The sequence below is a fragment of the Hyperolius riggenbachi genome, chromosome 5 (genome assembly GCF_040937935.1).
Source record: "Hyperolius riggenbachi isolate aHypRig1 chromosome 5, aHypRig1.pri, whole genome shotgun sequence".
NCBI classification, from domain to species: Eukaryota; Metazoa; Chordata; class Amphibia; order Anura; family Hyperoliidae; genus Hyperolius; species Hyperolius riggenbachi.
The window spans coordinates 186,671,384-186,693,433 of NC_090650.1; the positions used below are offsets into that span (position 1 = coordinate 186,671,384).

At 42.5% G+C, this 22,050-nt stretch overlaps 1 protein-coding gene across 1 annotated transcript in view; it reads left to right on the top strand.

Moving 5' to 3' along the window:
• Positions 1-332: 332 nt before the first annotated feature.
• The window catches only part of NR4A3 (nuclear receptor subfamily 4 group A member 3), a 231,670-nt gene continuing 209,952 nt past the window's right edge, over positions 333-22,050 (top strand). The window contains exon 1 of the mRNA XM_068236490.1: positions 333-470. The gene's annotated coding sequence lies outside the window, so the exon portion shown is untranslated. The remainder of the gene's footprint in view (positions 471-22,050) is intronic.

Here is a 22,050-nt window from a genome sequence, read left to right on the forward strand (position 1 = left end):
GTAAACGTACAACCACTAGCCATGTATAGCACAAGTGGCTGCTTCATACGCTGGATTGAAGTAAATTGAAAATAATTATAAAAGTGCTTAAATTTGCACTTGCTTTCGATGTTCTTGGCACGAGCACGAGATCTCTGCCACAGTAATTCATCTAAACGGAAAATGTGTTTTATCAATAAATACCTGACGATTTCCATACCTATGTAAACAGATTGTGTTCGAATTAGAAAAGTACTCAATTCCAATTAGTAATAACAATTTTAAAAATAGTAGCAGCTAGCATATTGTTGCTGTGTTTAAGTAATTGTTTTCTACTTTCTCCTTAGAATGTGGGTCGAAAGAACGACCGACAGAAAGTGCAGCCATACCCAATCCTGATCCAGTTTTTTCAGATTATGTTTCTTCTAAAGTTCCTTTTCTGTCCTACCTTCAAGATACTCCCACCATTGCGCAAGAAAGACACCCTCCAGGTAGTAATAATTTCAAAGGGGTTTTAGCATGATATAGCTAGCTTGATGCATTTTGCCAGTATACTTTAAATATGGTTTTGCTCCTAATAGCGCGCAGTGCGTTAACAGAAAATATGAGCAAGTATGGTAACATGAACATTATCGTGCAGTGCTGATGAGCTTTTTTCACATACAACAGTTGTAAGTAAAGATGTGTTTGTAACTTACTATAGTGTATGAATGAAACCTGAAACTGAACACTTTATCCATATATTACAGCACCTTGGATAGCCAGGGTTGTATACCAAAAAAGGATACAGTTGTGGACAAATATTGACAATCACTGACTTTTGGGGCAAGCACTGACTATGGTAATATAGACTAACATTGACAACATGCATCTGTAACAGGATGACAGACACATTATAAAACAGACAGCTGTCTATCTGTAAATCCTACTGACCACAGAATTAATCTGATTTTGGGCACACCTTAGAGTGAAGACCTTAGACTGAGGCAGGGAACATACTTGACTGTTTTTGTGCGTGTTTTCTGCACAGAAAAACTGAGAACTCATGTTTAATCAATGGGCTAGTTGTTCGCACAGAAAAAAAACTGACATTCTGGATGATGACTATGCACATTTTGTAATTTTTTTCTATCAATTACATCAGCTGCTGTGGAAAATGCACACGTTTTCCTGCATAGAAACACATTAGCGTTCAGAAAAAGTATGCAGAAAAACGCAGGCAGAAAACTGAAAGACAAGTGTGTTCCCTGCCAAACACTTCATTTTACTTTTAATATAAATAACTAAACAGTGTTTATAAACAATGCATCTTGCATGTTTTGTATACTAAACAAACACTGCATAAACAATGCATTTTGCATGTTTTGTATACTAAACAAACACTGCATAAACAATGCATTTTGCATGTTTTGTATACTAAACAAACACTGCATAAACAATGCATTTTGCTTAAACAAAAACAAAAAACAAAATGTCTATGCTATTCATTATGTTTGTTTGTGTGTTTTTATTTATTTATTTATTTTTATTTGGAGGGGGGGGGGGGGGAAACTTACTAAAGTGATATAAGAATCATCCCTAGGTAAACCTGGTGTTATGTGTAAAGCTTAATTGGCAATGACTCATGTCAGTCAGTTTGACATGGTGTGTGTTTTTTATTATTTTATTTCAAAGACAGGGCATTGTTATGGTCACCACAATACTTTTTGTCTTTTTTTTCTGGCTACCTATGCAATTACATTTGCCCCTTTTGAGCAGTTTTGTCCTTAGGCAGAGTAGTATACTTACAATTCTGTGAGGCCAAGTTCACAGTGGGACGTTAATGTTACATGTTAAAACAGCATTTAAAGTGAACCTTAAGTCAGAAAAAAAGAGTTTTACTCACCTGGGGCTTCTACCAGCCCCCTGCAGCAGTCCTGTGCCCTCAAAGCCACTCACTAATCCTATAATCCCCCGCTGCCAGCTAGTTTCGTTTTTGCCGACAGGCTCGTCAGGACTGGCCATGCATAGCTTTTTCCGCATTCCCGACTGTAATTAGCGCTATTGCAGGCCGCAACGCGTACAAAAATACACGTTGCCGCATATCTATGCGTTTGTAATGCGGCAATGCATATTTTTGTACGTGTTGCGGCCCGCAATAGCGCCAATTACAGTCGGGAATGCAGAAAAAGCTAGACGTGGCCAGTCCTGACGGGCCTATCGGCAAAAACGAAACTAGCTGGCAGCAGGGGGACCAGAGGATTAGTGAGTGGCTGCGGGGGCACAGGACTGTTGCAGAGGGCTGGTAGAAGCCCCAGGTGAGTAAAACTATTTTTTTTCTGGCTTAAGTGTCCCTTTAACGCAGAATAACGCACTGCAATTAAAATCAATACCCCGTTCACAGTGCACACATTGCGTTGGTGTCTAACGCTGCACGTTAAGTAAAAGTACTGCATGCTGTGCGTTCTAAATGTTATTAGCTGCGTTGGACTGTTTGCACATGCTCAGTAATGACTTAGAAGCATATTTTTCATTGCCTGTATTTTTTACTGTATCTGCTGTATGCGATGGTAACGCTGCGTTGCGACTTTTTGGGTGCTTTGCGTTGTAAGTTTGTGGTGCGACTTTAACGTTGCATCACAATGCAACGTCCCACTGTGAATCTAGCCTCAATGTAATGTCCTGTGTCTCTTCTGTGCACATTACAGGTTACTCTTTGAAAAATAACTTAACTTTTGATAAAAAACACAAATCCTTTTGATTTTTTATCCATAGCAATTTAAATTTGTACAAAAGTAAAGTGATTTCTGTAGCCTCGCTGCCTGCCCAGCAAAGTTGGGGTTTTGCTTCACAAATGGCAGATTCATACACATGAGATGGCCATGAACAGTAAAAAAAAAAAAAAATATATATATATATATATATATATATATATATATATATATATATATATATATATATATATATATGTATATATATAATAATTCTACCTACTTTTATTACAATTTTCTAACTCTTAGGCCTCTTGCACACTGCAAGCGATTCAGATTCAGATTCCACTTTTTAATCTGTTTTTACTTCCGATTCCGATTTGCAGTTTGCTCCCTGCACACTGCAAATCGGAATCTGAATCGGATGTAAAAACAGATTAAAAAGCGGAATCTGAATCGGAATCGCTTGCAGTGTGCAAGAAGCCTTAAACTATTGTACAGTGCACTGTCTCTTTCTGAAATTATGCAAATTTATTTTTTATTGTTTTGTTTTGTATCTCGTAACTTTAAAACAATCCTCTGACTTATAGGCATATCCTGTGAATGTGCAATGATTTTAGAATACTACTTTTAAAAAAAAGTACAACATACATCACACTAATGTCTCATTACTACAAGGCAACCGCTGGCTGTCTTCATTTCACTGTTGTTTTGCATCGTTTAGGACCAAGGACTTGTTTGTGAGGATATGCACCTAATCATAAACATTCCTCTGAATGTATCTTATGCATCTTAGACAGAAATATGGCAAAAAGTAACTAACTTGTACCACATAGATCCTTTTGTAACCAAATAACAACTGGTATTATTCTGCTAAAATGTTATGTTTTAGTGTGCAAAGTTGGCAGACAGAGGCAACAGCTTGATGCTGATTGGATTTCATGCTATAATATAGCATATAGTAGTCTACTTGGATTTTATGGTATACAATACTATCTTATAAGTACAGTTGTATTTTATGATGTACTAACTCAGAACTACGTCTTTAACCACTTCACCACTGAGGGGTTTTACCCCTTGACCACCAGAGCAATTTTCAGCGCTCCTTATTTATTATTTATTTATTGTATTTATAAAGCGCCAACATATTACGCAGCGCTGAACATTAATTTAGGTTACAGACAATATTTAGGGGTGACATACAGCAATATGACAATACAGGAATACAAGAAAACCAGATCACACACCATAGTATGAGTACCAGGTAATGCTTAGTCAGTGACTGGATGGAGCATGGAGATTAGGCAAGTTAGGTTCACTCAGATGCATAGCATGGGTTCACAGTAATGGAGGTGCAAGATCAGGTAGGACACAAAATGAGGAGGACCCTGCCCAAAGGCTTACAATCTAGAGGGAGAGGTAAGGACACGAATGGTAGGGGACTAGAGTTCAGCTGTAGGTTTAGAGCACTTGTGAGGGGTAGTAGGCCAGAGTGAAAAGGTGAGTTTTGAGGGCTTTCTTGAAGATGTTGAAGGAGGGGGCTGCCCTAATGGTTGGAGGTAGGGAGTTCCATAGTGTTGGAGCAGCTCTTGAGAAGTCCTGGAGGCGTGCATGGGACTGGGTGATGCGGGGGGCGGTTAGGCAAAGTTCATTGGAAGAGCGGAGTGAGCGGCTAGGTGTGTACCTCTGAGTAAGATCGGAAATGTAGGTTGGACAGGTTTTGTGGACAGATTTGTATGTCAGACACAGTATCTTGAATCTGATTCTGGACTGGATAGGAAGCCAGTGGAGGGATTCTAGGAGGGGATCTGCCGTGGTGGAGCGATGGGAGCAGTGGATAATTATGGCTGCCGCATTCATGATGGACTGCAGTAGGGCTGTTCGGGTCATAGGGAGACCAGACAGCAGGGCATTGCAGTAGTCAAGGCGGGAAATTATGAGGGCATGGATGAGGAGTTTGGTGGTGGCAGAGGTCAGGAAAGGGCGAATCTTACAGATGTTACGAAGGTGGAAGTTGCAGGACTTTGTGAGATTTTGGATGTGGGAAGTGAAGGAGAGTGTGGAGTCCAGGGTGACACCCAGACAGCGGGCTTGAGAGGTAGGGCGAATGGTAGTGTGGTTAACAGTGACATGCACATATGGGAGGTTCGTGGATGGCCGGGGTGGGAAGATCATAAATTCCGTTTTGTCTAGATTTAGTTTCAGGAACCTAGCGGACATCCAGGAGGAGATGGCTGATAGGCAGGAGGAGACCTTGGAGACCTTGTCCATGGTAGTGGTGGATATGTCAGGGGTGTGGAGGTAGATCTGGGTGTCATCTGCAAACAGATGATAGTTAAAACCCATGGAGGAGATAACCTTGCCAATGGAGGATGTGTATAGGGTGAACAGTAGGGGGCCAAGGACCGAACCTTGGGGGACTCCCACCGAGAGGTGGTTGGGGGTGGACGAGGACTCATTCATTCGTCTATAACTTTATTATTACTTATCACAATGAAATTAACTATATCTTGTTTTTTCCGCCACCAATTAGGCTTTCTTTAGGTGGGACATTATGCCAAGAATTATTTTATTCTAAATGTGTTTTAATGGGAAAATAGGAAAAAATGTGGGAAAAAATTTATTATTTTTCAGTTTTTGGCCTTTATAGTTTTTAAATAATGCATGCTACTGTAATTAAAACCCATGAAATGTATTTGCCCTTTTGTCCCGGTTATAAAACCGTTTAAATTATGTCCCTATCACAATGTTTGGCGCCAATATTTTAATTGGAAATAAAGGTGCATTTTTTTCAGTTTTGCGTCCATCCCTAATTACAAGCCCGTAGTTTATAAAGTAACAGTGTTATACCCTCTTGACATAAATATTTAAAAAGTTCAGTCCCTAAGGTAAGTATTTATGTATTTTTTTTTCATTGTAATTTTTTTTTTTTTTAATTACAAAAAAAAAAAAAATTGGGGAGTGTGGGAGGTAAAGAGTTAATTTTTAGTGTAAAACATTTATTTGTATGTGAAAAATGATTTAGGGTGTAGTTTTACTATTTGGCCACAAGATGGCAACAATAACTGTTTGTTTAATGCGACCTGCAAGCGTCCTTCCGGACGCTTGCAGGAAGTACTAGGAGGCTGAGAACTTTTTTTTTTTCACAATGATCGCGCTGCTTATCGGATAAGCAGCGGATCATTGCGGGGCTTAGATCAACGAACGGGAATGGATTTTCCCGTTCATTCATCTACGGGTGAGCGGCCGGCGGCGTGTTTACTAGCGGGAGTGTGCACTAGAGCGAGCGGGAGTGCGCGCAGCAGCGGGAGCACGGAAAGTACGAATTTCTCCGTCCCTGGGGGTGAAAGGATGGAAAAAGGGACGGAGAAATGCGTACGGGCGGGGGTAAAGTGGTTAAGGAGTCTAGCTAGATTTTTTTGCTATACTATCTTATAAGTACGTCTTAACAGATATAATATAGCTAGATTTTATGGTATCTTAGAAATACATCTATAATGAATCTGGCTAGACTATCTAGATTATCCCCTATCATTTGTCTATTTTGTGCACTTTTTCACCACTGTACTGTCAATTCTTTTCATAAATTCTGTTGCCTTTTTTATTATGTGGAAGTCTGCACCTGTTAATTACACTTCTTCCTACCACCTGGTTTGATTAGTTTTTGAGGATATTGTAAAGAATTGAACAACACCTTTCCACAATTTTCCTCTTTTTTTTCTTTTGCTACATCTCCATAGTAACATTTTAACAAAAGCTCTACTTCTAAAGTAAGCACTTTCTTTTTCATTATGTACCATCATTTTCTTTTCTCTGTTTATCTTAATGATAGCATGCGTGAACAGGTCGGAGACATAAGGAGGAGGAACCTGCCCTCTTTCATTACTCTACATATGAAATGCAGGAAATATTACTCCACATATGAAATGCAGGAAACATTACCACACATATGAAATTAAGCAAACATTTCCCCTTATATGAAATGTAGGAAACAATACCTCCCATATGAAATGCAGAAAACATTACCCCTCATATAAAATGTAGGAAACATTACTCCACATATGAAATGCCAGAAATATTACCCTGCATATGAAATGCATGGAATGTTACCACACACATGAAATACAGTTATAACACATCTTCCAACTTTTGAAGAAAGGAAAAACTCACTTTAAGATGCATCCCTGCCACACCTCCAGCCATTCCCCCAAATAAATGTGTGCACACACTGTGTGCCACAGTGAAAAAGTGGGGAGGATCATGAGATGTTATGAATTGCGGTCATGAGAAGAACCAAATGTACATAAACCTAGCAGCAGTGACCACCTTCTCTTTAAAGCTAATGTAACCCAGGATCTAAAAAAAAAAAGGCAGATACTCACCTAAGGAGAGGGAAGGCTCCGTCCTAATGAGCCATCCCTCTTCTCTCCAGGTGGCCCCGGTGCTGCGCTGGCTCCTCCGTTCTCGTCCCACACCAAGGGGACTTCGGAAGTCTTCGGGAGCCGAGTCCTCCCGAAGGCAGGCGGCGCACACTTGAATGCGTCATAGAGGGCGCAGGCGCATGCGCAGTGTAGAGCGGCCCGTCTTCGGGAGCACTCGGGCTCCCGAAGCATCGACTGGGAGCCAGTGGTATTTGACCGAAACGGTCTAATACCGCTACGGGGTAGCCAGCGGAACAGCGGGGACCGGGAGAAGAGAGGAAGTGCTCTATGGGACCCAGAGCCTCCCTCTCCTTAGGTGAGTATCTGACTTTTTTTTTCTAAACCCGGTTCCCATTAGCTTTAAGAGAAATGATTCACAGTAATTCACAGTCACCTTCCTCTGGATCAACAGGGATATGTGAGGGAGAGCAGGCTGGTGTTGTACTTTGTTCTCTGGTTGAACTCGATGGACATATGTCTTTTTTCAACCAAAATAACTATGTAATTATGTAACTATGTAACCACTTCTTAATTTATATTTAAGCAGAAATATCTCCACTCAAAAATTATGCAGCAGGTTCCCTTCAAAAAACATATTTTTCAATAGCGTGCGTGCAAGACAACATCATTTGCAGCGTTTCTCTTCCCAAACAAAATTAGGCAGCACATTCCCCAAATAAAATTAGGCAACACATTTCCTAGACATATTTGGGCAGCATTTCACATCAGTTTGCAGGGATTAGGCAGTGTGTCCCACAACATTGGTAGGCAGAGACATCCCCTCCCAAAAAAACCTTAAATCGCCACATGAAATGCCCTTTGGTCTGCAGCCCAGCCTAATAGAAATGGGCCGAATATCAAATGTTGGGTTTGCATATTCCGAATCCGAATCTCCACAAAAATCTGCGAATCTGGCAAATCGCAATGACTTCAATGGGCAGGCAAATTCTAAAACCTACAGGGACTGTTTTTGGCCACAAAAGTGATGGAAAAGTTGTTTCAAGGGGCCTAACACCTGGACTGTGGCATGATCCATGTCAAAAGTCCCACCAAAAATGAAGTAGTTAATGCAGAGTCATGTTTTAATCGCTAGAGGGTAGAAATCACAGTACATTCTTACATTTGATGAATACATTTTTGCTTCAACCTCTTCCTGACCACCTAACGCCGATAGGTGTTGGAAAGGTGGTAGCCCCAGGACCTCCTAACGCAGAAAGGTGTCAAGAGCGGTGGGCGGGGATTAGCAGGGAACGTGCGTGCGATCATTCCCTGCCGAGACATGGAGAAGAGCTCCGTGTTTAGCCTGCTAGCCACGATCGCGGCTGACAGGCTGTTTAACTGCTGAAAACAGCGATTATTTACATGGACAGTGCTGTGATCTCTTGCAGCGCTGTATGGGGACAGCTCTGTCACTGAGCTGTCCCCTCAAGGAGCTCTGAAGATAATCACCTCTCATAGGCTGATGCCTATGAGAGCCGATCACATTGATTGGCTCACGGGGGGAGGGAGGGTGGTAAGGGAAGTAAATAGAAAATGTGTAAATTTTAATACAAAATAATAAGAATAAAATTTATAAAAAAAACAAAAAAAAACGTTGCAGCAGCAATAGATGCCACCAACAGAAAGCTCTGTTGGCGGCAAGAGAAGGGGGGAGATTCATTTGTGCGCTTTATTGCATGGCTCTGTAGCGAGCTTTTAAAGCTACAGAGCACTGAATTGTAAAACATCGCCTGGTCACTGGGGGGGGTTTAAGTCTGTGGTCCTCAAGTAGTTAAAATATCCAGAGTGGTAATGTAAGGGTTATGGCCGCTTCACACTTCAAGACCAAATGCTGCATTTACCGAGATTGAGTGCTAACAGGTCTGTAAGGCCCTTCGGTATGTGGTGCTGCATGTGCGCTCAACTAAACGGACCAGCATGGGCATGTAGCACAGGTCATGATGGAAAGTTATTAAAAAAAACTGTACAATGGAACCAGTGTACAACCTAATTTTTGTTTATTTTGCCTTCTTTGTGAACTCCTCCATGCTAACTAGTTACGCGACCATGCAGCCACGCAAGATTGAGTGTAACAGGTCTGTAAGGCCCTTTCGATGTGTGGTGCTGCATGCACGCTCCATTGAACGGACCAGCGTGGGCATGTAGCAGAGGCCATGTTTTGGGATGGGAAGTTGCTAGTGGAACTTTCTAATGATAACAAGCAGACAGTCTATTTTTTTTTTTAACCTATTTGTGAACGCTACCATGCTAACTAGTTATGCGATCATGCAGCCACGCGAGATTGAGCGCTAACAGGTCTGGAATGTGACACTGGTCTGTGACTCTGACAAGAGATGCTGTGACTTAGCGCTACTTATGCATGTATAGGTTTTGTAATTTGACAAAAAAAATTGAAAAATGTTTTGCAAACGCTGTAGCAGAGGCCAGACAATGTCATGTCCTACACATTTGACCCAAAAAAGTTGAAAGTTTGTTGCATAGCTGGTGAGTGTCACTGACAAGAGATGCGGTGACTTGGCTCTGCACATGTATGTGCTGGTTTACACATACCAATTTAATTTGAAAAAAAAAAGGTTATTTTTATTTATTAAAAAAAAAAAAAAAAAAAGCTATTTAGAAAAAAATGTCAATGTTATTTTGAAAAAAAAGTCAATGTTATTTATAAAGTCAATGTTATTTATAAAAAATGTTATTGTTGCAGCACTGTAGCTCCACTGGGATGTGGAATAGGCCCTGGGGAGCTTGGGGTGGGCACTTGTAGTAGAGGAGGGCACAGTAGCAGCAGAGGAGGACTCAGCCGAGGACAATAGCGAAGAGGATAATTGAGGAGGAGTAGGAGGAGAAGAGGAGGTGGCAGCAAGCCTGTCTGCCATTCATGGCGGTGTCACCAACTGCAGAGCCATGCAGTGAAGGCTCGTCAGCAGGTGAAGGGCTGGCAGCAGGCCTGCCTGCCATTCGTGGCGGTGTCACCAACTCCAATGCAGAGCCATGCAGTGGAGGCTTGCCAGCAGTCAGAGGGTTTACCCAATGTGCGGTATACATAATATACCTGCCCTGACCATGCTTTGCAGACCAGGTATCAGTGTCAGAAGCGGCCCTTGCCCCAACACTGTGTGCCAGAGATACGGTGACTTGGCTCTGCACTTGATGGTGCAGGTTTACACATACAAATTTAATTTGAGAAAAAAATTAGTTTTGTTACAGCCAATGTAGCAGAGGCCAGGCAATGTCATGACCTACACATGACCTACACATTTTACCCCCAAAATTTTAATTGGCTGTGTATTGGGCTGACAGGACGATAAAAATGTGCAATACATACCTGGATGTGACTGTATATATGTTTTTTCTTATGATTTTATAAACCATCCTGCATTCATGAACCATGAACTCAAATAAAAGCCTCTGTCTCTGAAGAAGCGACGTGGTCATAGGTCATGAAACGTGCATTAGGCTATTGACATTATGACCTACTAGTGACCTTAGCCCATTTAAAAATGGGCTAGGCCTGTCACCACTCTGCCAAGCGCCATCCCCGCACGCACACACACACCCGCTGCGCGTGCACACTCGCCCGCCCCTTCTGGCCCCGTCCTCCCTCAGCTTAGTGTCTCTGCGGCCCTCCCTGCACATGCGCAGTGCAAAAAAGCACTGACACAGGGAGATAGCGGACGCAGAGACAGGGATATTATATAAAGAGATGTGTATTAAGCAAATTTCTATGCTATATCACTTGTATGACTATTTATTGGCATTACAATTAAAAGCTATGTTTTATGCATAACACTACCAGGCCGTAAAACCCTCAATTTGTATTTTGTTGGTTTTTGAACGTGTTTAAATCCAGACTGAAAATCCACCTGGAAATCCACCTTGGCATTTGCAGAAATATATTATCCTCAGTGTTAATACTTCATCCTACTATCATTTACTGAATCTGAGAGAGCCTATGCGATTTGAGTCCTATGGGAGAAAAGTGCTATAGATATGTTGTTATTGTTATGGTAGGTTTGATAAAATTATCTAATGGATATCTAATGGATATAAATTGATAACAGTGGAAAGTACAAAAAAGGCAGAAATGAGTGCACACCTATACAGAGCTAAAATGGTATACATACTTTATTTTAAAATAGCATACACATTGCAGGAAAGACTATGGGCTTCATTCACTAAACCCTGATAACTCATATCACGGCCGTGCTAGCATTTTGCGCGCGTTACATTTTTGTGTGCGCAATCATGTATTTTCCCGCACAAATGCCAGCCTTTTTTGCAAATACGATGTATGGACCCTGAGGATACTGGGATCTGAGACTTGGGCACACGAAAATTCCTCCTTATTCAAGAGTGCTCCTCCACTTGCATCTGACCCGCACAAACGCAAATTTTCGTGTGAAAATTTGCAGTTGCGCACAAAAACTTTAAGTGCATTATAACGTGCGCAAAACATTAACGCGACCGTGATATCAGTTATCACGGTTTAGTGAATCAAGCCCCATGAGCCTGGTTCATCAAGCTGTGCTGCTTAATGTGAGTGAGCGCCCGCTTTCCCTGCCTTACATAGCAGCGCTTGCTGCATATGTAAGACAGGTATGTATTGCTTACATAGCAACGCATGTAACTTTAACAGCGGGGGGTCCTGTTAAGTATCATTACCACGATACTTCACTTAGTAGTGATAAATTAACATAGTAGTGGCCGTGAGTGATGTATCGAGCAGCAGTAGCAGAGCACACATACCAAATCCAGCTTTTGTTGATTGTTCAATAATTTCTCCCAGATTTTTGGAAAAATTGATCATTAGTGTGTGGTACCTCAAACCCAATTTTTAGATTTAGTCGATATGGTGAAATAATTGATGACATTTTTCAGATTTAAATTTTTTTTAAAAAATTGAATCGTGTATGGCCACTTCTAGTTGTTCACCTGTTTCATGACCTGTTCATCATCAGATCAAATATTATCATATTGTGATCACTATTCTCCAATAGAGATGGCCCGAGCAGTTCCTGGTGAATTTCCACTGTTCTCATCCTAGGAGAACTGCGAACATATGACGTGTTCGACCCGCCCCCTATACCTCATCAGGGAGCCAAACTTTGACCCCTTACCTCACAGTCAGCAGACACATGGCAGCCAGTCAGCTAGCATCCCCTCCTGGACCTCTCACCCCCCTATTAAAAAGCAGTTGCGGTGGCCATATTGGATTAATTCTATGCTGGCTGCTGACTGTTAGTAAGAGCAGGGTCAGGCTTGCGGCAGATAGGTAGGGAAAGCATTAGCTAGGCCTGTGTTCTTGTTCCTCACTTGCTGTGAAAGCACCCCAGACAGCCCTTTTGAGGGCTAATCACATCGGTCTCCTGTGTTTTTTTTTGTGTGTGTGTGACACTCCACAGCCCACTGACACCCAGAGCTGTGTGCACACTACTATTATTGTTGTTGCCTCATTAAGTTGCCCTCACAGAACCACTCCAGTGCATTATTATTTCACTGTATTCTGATAGTACTATTGCATTTCTCTGTGTGTGACACTCCACAGCCCACTGACACCCAGAGCTGTGCATAATGTGATTTCTGCCCTTCAGGGATTAAAACCCAACTTTGCTTCAACTCCGTAATTTTTGGTGCGATTTTTGGCATCGATACCCATCTGGCATGCCACAGTCCAGGTGTTAGACCCCTTGAAACAACTTTTCCATCACTTTTGTGGCCAGAAAGAATCTTTGTAGGTTTTAAAATTTGCCTGCTCATTGAAGTCTATGGCGGTTCGCCTGGGTTCGCATGTTCGTTAACATTTGCGGAAGTTCGAGTTAGCTGTTTGCAAATGGAAAATTCTATGTTTGTGCTATTTGAAATGACCAAATCCAGTAGTGCATTCCCTCTAGTAGGTTCAGTTACCATTTGAGTCAACTAACGGTCCTGTAGTGTTGCTAGAAATCTGCAAAATTTACTAGAATGAGTCTGTATAGTTGAAGTCACCCCTAACTCACTTTTATTTGCAGCTTTTTCAATTTGCTGTAGTAGTTGCAGTTCTGCAGTATCATGGATATGTGGCGGCCTATAGCACACCCCAGTGAGCAATTGACAACTGTTATTTTCAACATGAATATATACCAAAACAAACTCCGCTTCTTCACAATTTTCACCCAGTTCTCCATTCATGGCAGTTGTAAAATATTTTTTAACAAAGAGACAAACCCCTCCCTCCTCCACCCCTCCAAAGAGACAAAACTCCTTTACTCCCTGCTCTATCCTTCAAATGATTTTCAAACAGTGTCAGACTGGGAGGTGGAAAAACTGAGGAAATCCACCTGCTGGCCCAGCCAGCAGCAGTAACCCTGTGTTATCACTCCCAATAGAAACCTGCAGCAAGTCTTCACTATGAGCAGCACCACCTAATTACTGTTGCTTGGCCAGCAAGTGGATTTCCTCAACTTTTCCAGCTCCTAGTCCAACACTGTTTTCAAAGACACAATCTGCCATCAGAACCCTCATTATGAATAATTAAAATATAAAGGATTAAAATATAAACTAATCAAGAGTAAATTTCTGGGGAAACTGGTGCAAAAAACATATACAGTATATATTTTGCTCCTTACTAAATACTCATGCATTGTTGACCTTTGCTTAGTTTTTATTTTCTGAAGAAAACAATCATTTTAGGCTATCTTAACCTTAGATCAGGGCCAGTTGTTATATATGCTTGTGGTTATTGTTCAGTTTAGAACATTTTTTTGTTCTGCCTCTGTGAAATAAATAGTTCAGTTACGCATTGCACTGGATCAAGGGCCTTGTCTTCTTACCACGGATTTGCCTCCTACCTACCTTTTCTCTCCTCAGTCTGTGTTTGTCCATTGTAAAATCTTTCCTCACATTCTTAAATTTATCACAGGTGGCTACATCTTTACTGCTGGCAGGGTGCATCACTGCAAAAAGTTTGTTTATTGCATGTTCCGAAGTGAGCAAAAACTATAAGGGGGGATATGAGAAGCTCAAAGAGTAAGGAGGGGACTAACCATAGGGAGGTGATTAAACCTTCTACTGCTTCAGGATATGCTACAAAAAAAAAATAAAGTGTTATGGTAATAATAGAAAATGCATGCTAACCAATGCTAGAAGCAAATAAGATTGGTGAACTAGAGTTGCCGATGAGTGATAAAACTATGATATTGTAGGCATTACAGAAACATGGATGGATGCTAGCCATGATTGGATGGTGAGTTTGGAAGATTGCATTTTTTTTCAGAAAAGATAGATCCAATAAAAAAAGGAGGGGGTCTGTATGTTTGTTAAAACGTCCTTATCATCAATCCCTTATCTTCTTAATGGCGGAATTATTATTATTATTATTATTATAACCCTGATTTTATACCGGGGCAATCCCCAAACCCATTTCAATGGTGGTCTCTTCATAAATTGACTAAAGAAGGTTAATTTCTTAGAGGCTTTAAAGTCATGACCTTACAATACTTTATCCAAAATTGTTATCCTCCTCCTAGTAAGGCCTTTAGCCTCCATCAGGTTTTTCATTTCCTGAAAACATTTGTGGCTCCTACTGGCATTCTCCATTACTCTGTCTTTGAAGTAATATGCAAAGTGACTCTATTGGATAGGGGAACCAAACTCATCCCATAAACCCTCATTTATTCTTCGGTGGGAGGCTGATATTGGGCGGTCTTCATCTAATAAAAGATGGGCATACTGTTGCCAAACCCCTACCAAGTGTAGCATGTACTTTTCTACGTTGGGAACGTCTTGTAAACTTTTATACTGAGTGTACTTTACACCTGAAAGGCTTCATAAGCTGGATCACTCTAGATCCCCACTATACTATAGAGGATTGGTGCCATTTGCTCTCTATGGCATGTGTGGTGGTCTTGCCCTAAAGCTCAGGCCTACAGGTGTTCTATATGGTACAGGGTTCTAGCTGTTCTCTCCATACAAGTATATTTTTACAGGGAGATAGGCCCCCAAGGTCAGACTCCTTGCACATAAGTTTTTTCAACATGTGGCATCTACTGCCAAAAGAGTGCTGGCTCAAAATTGGAATTCCCCTAATTTACCAGTTAATGATGTCTTCTCCTTGCTCTCAGAAATTATGTTGGCAGCCTTTATATCTGCAAATGTCACAGATATTATGCAAGGATTTCACAAAACCTGGTCACCATGGATAGCATGGTTAGACGCTTCTGGTCTCTTTCATGTTATACACACATTCTAATAAGTATGCTACAATAATACTCTTTATAGCTTGTGCATCTGTGCACTTTAGTTACTCTGTCCAACCATTGTCGTTGTTCTTGTTTTATAATGTTGATGTTCTCTAATGAATATGTTATAGCCCTTGTGTGAGTTTTTGTGTCGATATGGCCTATATTTTTCTGCAAAATCCAGATTCAAAAGGTTTTTGAAACCAAAAAGTCCTTATCTCCAATTTTGATGGATGACATGACAGAGGGCTGTGACAGCGTGGAATCTGTATGGGTAAGGGTTTATGCTGGAAATAAGAGTTGCCAATTGCTTATTAGGGTCTGTTATAAACCTCCACACATATATGACATGGAGGAAGTGCAATTACTGCAGCAGATTGAAAAAGCTGCAAGCAAAACCGGGGTCATAATAATGGGTGATTTCAATTACTCAGACATTACCTTGGAAATTTAGACCACTCGCTCTACTAAAAGTGACAGATTTATTTCAACACTACAAGACAATTACCCTACTCAGATGGTAACCGAACCAATTGGGTTGTAGAATGTACATACCTTATGGAAATAAAAATTCTAGATCTAAAAAAGGCCAGTATGGATAAAAAATACTGTTTTTGACATGATTAAAGGAGTCATCAGGGAAACATGGATAAAATAAGTGCTACTTACCGGGGGCTTCCTCCAGCCCCAATCTCCCTGCATGCCCTCGCCGCAGCTCTCCCTGCAGCCGGTCGCCGCAGCTCGCTCCTGGTCCCCGGCGATGACATCAGGCTGACCTCCAGGTCGGCCTGTACTGTGCCTGTGCAAGCGGCACTGTCAATCACCGCCACGTGGGCCGGAGCGGACTGTGCAGGCGCAGAACTACTGTGCCTGCGCAGTCCACTCCGGCTCATGTGGCGGTGATTGACAGCGCCGCTCGCGCAGGCACAGTGCAGGCCGACCTGGGGGTCGGCCTGACGTCATCGCAGGGGACCGGGAGCGAGCTGCGGCGAACGGCTGCAGGGAGAGCTGCGGCGAGGGACATGCTGGGTGCTTGGGGATGGAGGAAGCCCCCGGTAAGTAGCACTTATTTTATCCATGTTTCCCTGATGACTCCTTTCAATTTAAAAAAAATGCTTTTAGTGCCCTAAAGAATAAGGGGACTGCATCTGCACTAAATTATAAGGAATGTAACAAAAGTTGCATAAAAGTATGGAACTTGCGAAACTGGAAGCAGATAAAAAAGTGGCTACTGATATAAAGTTACTGTATTTTTTGGAATATAAAACTCACAAAGTCACTGCGTTGTATATTCCAAATGCAGGGAGTTCCTGATTTGTGAACATCTTCCAATACGAACCTCCAACCCGCTGCAATGTCGGGAACTCCCTGTAGTGTGCCCATGCAGAGAAGGACACAGGTGGACAAACGGAGGACACAGTGGAACACAAAGAAGCATAGAGTACAACACAAGGAGGACAGAGGTGGACACATGGGGGACACAGGAAGACACAAGGGGGACAGAGGAGGAAACAGGGAGACACAAGAGGCACAACAGGGCATGAGGTACAAAGGGGGCATAATGCTGCTTCACTATGGATGCACCAGATTTAGTATATTAATTTTTTCCCCTGGTTTTTGTCCTCTAAACGGTACAGTATAGGACTTTATAGTAGACGGAATACAGATTAATATAGCCATCTTTGCAGATGATACAAAATTATGAAAAATTATCAACACTAAGACAGATAGAGACATATTACAACAGGATCTTGACAACATGGCCATATGGGCAGGCACATGGCAGATTAAATTAAATGTTAATAAATGTAAAGTCATGCAAATTTAATGTTGATATTGATAAATGTAAAGTCATGCAGCTTGGAGCTATAGATCACCATATAAAATAAATGTCATACAGCTGGGCACATCTGACTTGGAGAAGGACTTAGGAATACTGGTTGATAACAAGTTAAGTAATTGTATACAATGCTAAGCAGCTGTAACTAAAGAAAATACAATTATTTGATGCACAAAACAGGAAATAATATCTCAAGATGCTAGGATACTACTCCCTTTGTATAAATCACTTGTGAGGCTACATCTGGAGTATGAGATACAGTTTGGGGCACCACACTATAGAAAGGCCATTGACCTTCTACAGTGGGTACAGTGGGGCAACTAAATTAGTCAGAAGGATGGAAGATCTCACTTAGGCCTTGTTCACATTATGAATTGCCCAGTGCTATCGCAAGCGCTGAGTGTTTTTGAGCGCAATTTTTTTTAGCGATTCCTGGCTTTTTCTGAGCGTTGGGTGATTTTGTGTAAACCCTTTTCTAAGCGCTTTTGATGCGCGTTTGAGATTTTCATTTCCTGACATCAATCAGGAAGTGAACTATTTGACCCGAAAAAGAATAAATACAATGTATTTATTCTTAAAAGCACTCAAGAAATCACTATACAAAGCGATTTTTCAAACACTTAGCGATTTTCCTATGCCTTCCATTATAGCCAAAATGCTCAGAAAATGGTACAGGCAGCGCTTTGGTCAGCGGAAAGCAATCGAAACGAGCAGATGTGAACACTCTCATAGGGAATCATTGCACAAGTGCTTTTAGGGCGATTTTCAAAATCGCTGGCGCTTAAAAAAAACCCGAAAACGCTCTAGGTGTGAACAAGCCCTTACCACGGAAGGCTGGACAAACTGGGCTTATTTTGTTTGGAAAAAGGTATGTTAATAAATAAATTATGTGATATGTCAAAGCACTAAAATTAGCCTGTAACATACATGTCCATCATATCCCTTAGGGTAGTTTAACACCAGGAGCGTTTTGAAGAGCTTTTCTGATCCCCAGTGCTGTCCAGTGTTTTAAAAAGCTCTTGGGCAATAAAATCCTATAAAATCACTCCAAAATCGCTAGTACTTTTTGGTGTGAAATAGCCCTTAAAACTGGGACTCGCAATCACAAGCAATTTGTGGTAGCACTTTGCAAGCGATTTTGGGAGCGATTTCCTTGCTCCTATCAATACATTAGAATGGAAACTACTGCATATCCTGCAATTTGCCTAATCGCAATCGCTCTGGTGGAATCTGTCCCATCCATTTACATTGGCTGAGCATTTAGGGAAATCGCTAGCGATTGAAAGCGATCCCTAAACACTCAAAAAAAACGCTCTAGTGGGTTCCAGCCCTCATAAGCATTTTACCCAGGGGCATTGGTAGAATTCTTAAAGATCCATGGTATCCTTGGGCAACAAGAAAGAGAGGCTCCAATGTGCAAAAAGTGAGTATGGTCATGGCAAGTTGAGGGCAGGCCAAATGTACATGAACCTAGCAGTGGTGTAACTCAAAGTCAATGTCATCTTGTAGCCTGTATCCCTGTGACTTCAGTCTCCAGAAGAGCCCCAACCATATCTTCCATGTGCCATTAGGCTTGACTGTATTAAATTCTTGGGTGATGTGGCTGCAGCACATATCACTCTGCATCACTTGAGACTGTCATCCTACATACTAAATGAAGGATGTAGATATGCGTGGACAGACTGTGGCAGCCTTTGGGCAGCAGTAGGCTTTGGGCTGAGGTGACATTTTTTATGAAGACAAAAGGGTGGCGTTCACATTTTAGACAATGGTTGTGGTGTGCATGCCCAGGTGCATCATTTAGTACATAGGTTGATTTGCGGTTCTTTTGTGAATTCTAGGTTTACTTGAAATAGATAGATTTGGCCTGCGGGTGATTGCTTTGGTGAAGGCTCTGCATCAAGCCCACATGTGCGAGAGCAGGACTATTTAGTCTGAGGTGTACTGTTTTCATCAATCAAGGAAAACTGTATTTTAACTGTGATTGATACCACCTTACAGGACACATATCATTTTAGAGTGTTTTTAAAGGAGACTCCCATTGAGGGTGTTTAATTGAGAGTAATCACAAACATACTGGTGAATTCAAGTTGTTTTATCTGGCCCACACAGCTATCTCTAATTATTATACATTTTCTCGCATTTATATATAATTAACAACCAATGAATTTCGGTAGGTATAACTCACTCTCGTGATTTCTTATAGTATCTATGAAATACCCAATAAATCATGTATGACAAGCTGCAGATTCTTTGTCAGCACAAGGATGAAAGTGCATAGTTTTCCTTTTGTAGCCTTTTCTTCAATAAAGGTAAATAGGAAGCAATTCTGGGCTTCAGCTTTCAGGGCTAAAAGAAAACATTCTGAATGAACAATGAAGAAAGAAAACCAATGATCCATACAGAAATTCATCAAACATACAGAACAAAAAGCATTGTCTCTCAAGAAAACATGGTATTGCATAGCCACAACATTACATGTATAGTATATAGAGATGGCCTGAACGGTTCGCCGGCGAACGGTTCCCTGCGAACTTCCGGGGTTCGCGATCGTGGAGAACCGCAAACTTTTCCGGAAGTTCGGTTCGCCCCCATAGTGCATCATGAGGGTCAACTTTGACCCTCTACATCACAGTCAGCAGGCACATTGTAGCCAATTAGGCTACACTCCATCCTGGAGCCCCCCCTTATAAAAGGCAGGCAGCGTCAGGCAGTGGGCTCACTTGTGTGCCTGCAGTAATTAGGGATAGCTGCTGCAGACTCTCATAAGGAAAGCTTAGTTAGGCTCTTGTAGGCTTCTTAGCTTGCTCCTTGCTGATTCTTATTGCTACAAAAGCACCCCACAACAGCTCTTTTGAGGGCTAATCTTGTTCTTGTGATCTATTTTTTGTGTGTGTGTGTGTCCCACTGACACTTGTGTGGCATAGACAGCCTTGGTAATTCCTACTGTGTGAGCCACTGCCAGGCCCAGCACATCCAGTGACTACCTGTGTGTGTGACAGGTGCACATTACCCATCACTGCATATACCTACCTGTTGTTCACTGTGCACCCACCCACCTATGTGAGCACACGCAGTGTCACTGTGCCTGTCCGGTACCTGTCTGTGTGTGACAGGTGCACATTGTAATACCCATCACTGCATATACCTACTACTACCTGTTGTTCACTTCATTGCACCCACCCACCTACGTGAGCGCATTCAGTGTCACTGTGTCTATCCGGTACCTGTCTGTGTGTGACAGGTGCACATTGTAATACCCATCACTGCATATACCTACTACTACCTGTTGTTCACTTCAGTGCACCCACCCACCTACGTGAGCGCACTCAGTGTCACTGTGCCTGTCCGGTACCTGTCTGTGTGTGACAGGTGCACATCGTAATACCCCTCACTGCGTATACCTACTCCTACCTGTTGTTCACTTCAGTGCACCCACCCACCTACATGAGCGCACGCAGTGTCACTGTGCCTGTCCGGTACCTGTCTGTGTGTGACAGGTGCACATTGTAATACCCATCACTGCATATACCTACTACTTGTTGTTCACTTCAGTGCACCCACCCACCTACATGAGCGCACGCAGTGTCACTGTGCCTGTCCGGTACCTGTCTGTGTGTGACAGGTGCACATTGTAATACCCATCACTGCATATACCTACTACTACCTGTTGTTCACTTCAGTGCACCCACCCACCTATGTGAGCGCACTCAGTGTCACTGTGCCTGTCCGGTACCTGTCTGTGTGTGACAGGTGCACATCGTAATACCCATCACTGCATATACCTACTACTACCTGTTGTTCACTTCAGTGCACCCACCCACCTACGTGAGCGCACGCAGTGCCACTGTGCCTGTTCAGTACCTGTCTGTGTTTGACAGGTGAACATTGTAATACCCTTCACTGCATATACCTACTACTACCTGTTGTTCACTTCAGTGCACCCACCCACCTACGTGAGCGCACACAGTGTCACTGTGCCTGTCCGGTACCTGCCTGTGTGTGACAGTTTCAAATTTGTAATACCCCTCACTGCGTATACCTACTACTACCTGTTGTTCACTTCAGTGCACCCACCCACCTACATGAGCGCACGCAGTGTCACTGTGCCTGTCCGGTACCTGTCTGTGTGTGACGGGTGCACATTGTAATACCCATCACTGCATAAACCTACTACTTGTTGTTCACTTCAGTGCACCCACCCACCTACATGAGCGCACGCAGTGTCACTGTGCCTGTCCGGTACCTGTCTGTGTGTGACAGGTGCACATTGTAATACCCATCACTGCATATACCTACTACTTGTTGTTCACTTCAGTGCACCCACCCACCTACGTGAGCGCACGCAGTGTCACTGTGCCTGTTCGGTACCTGTCTGTGTGTGACAGGTGTACATTTGTAATACCCATCACTGCATATACCTACTACTACCTGTTGTTCACTTCAGTGCACCCACCCACCTACATGAGTGCACGCAGTGTCACTGTGCCTGTCCGGTACCTGTCTGTGTGTGACAGGTGCACATTGTAATACCCATCACTGCATATACCTACTACCTGTTGTTCACTTCAGTGCACCCACCCACCTACGTGAGCGTGCGCAGTGTCACTGTGCCTGTCCGGTACCTGTCTGTGTGTGACAGGTGCACATTGTAATACCCCTCACTGCATATACCTGCTACCTGTTGTTCACTTCAGTGCACCCACCCACCTACCTACGTGAGCGCACGCAGTGTCACTGTGCCTGTCCGGTACCTGTCTGTGTGTGACAGGTTCACATTTGTAATACCCCTCACTGCGTATACCTACTACTACCTGTTGTTCACTTTAGTGCACCCACCCACCTACATGAGCGCACGCAGTGTCACTGTGCCTGTCCGGTACCTGTCTGTGTGTGACAGGTGCACA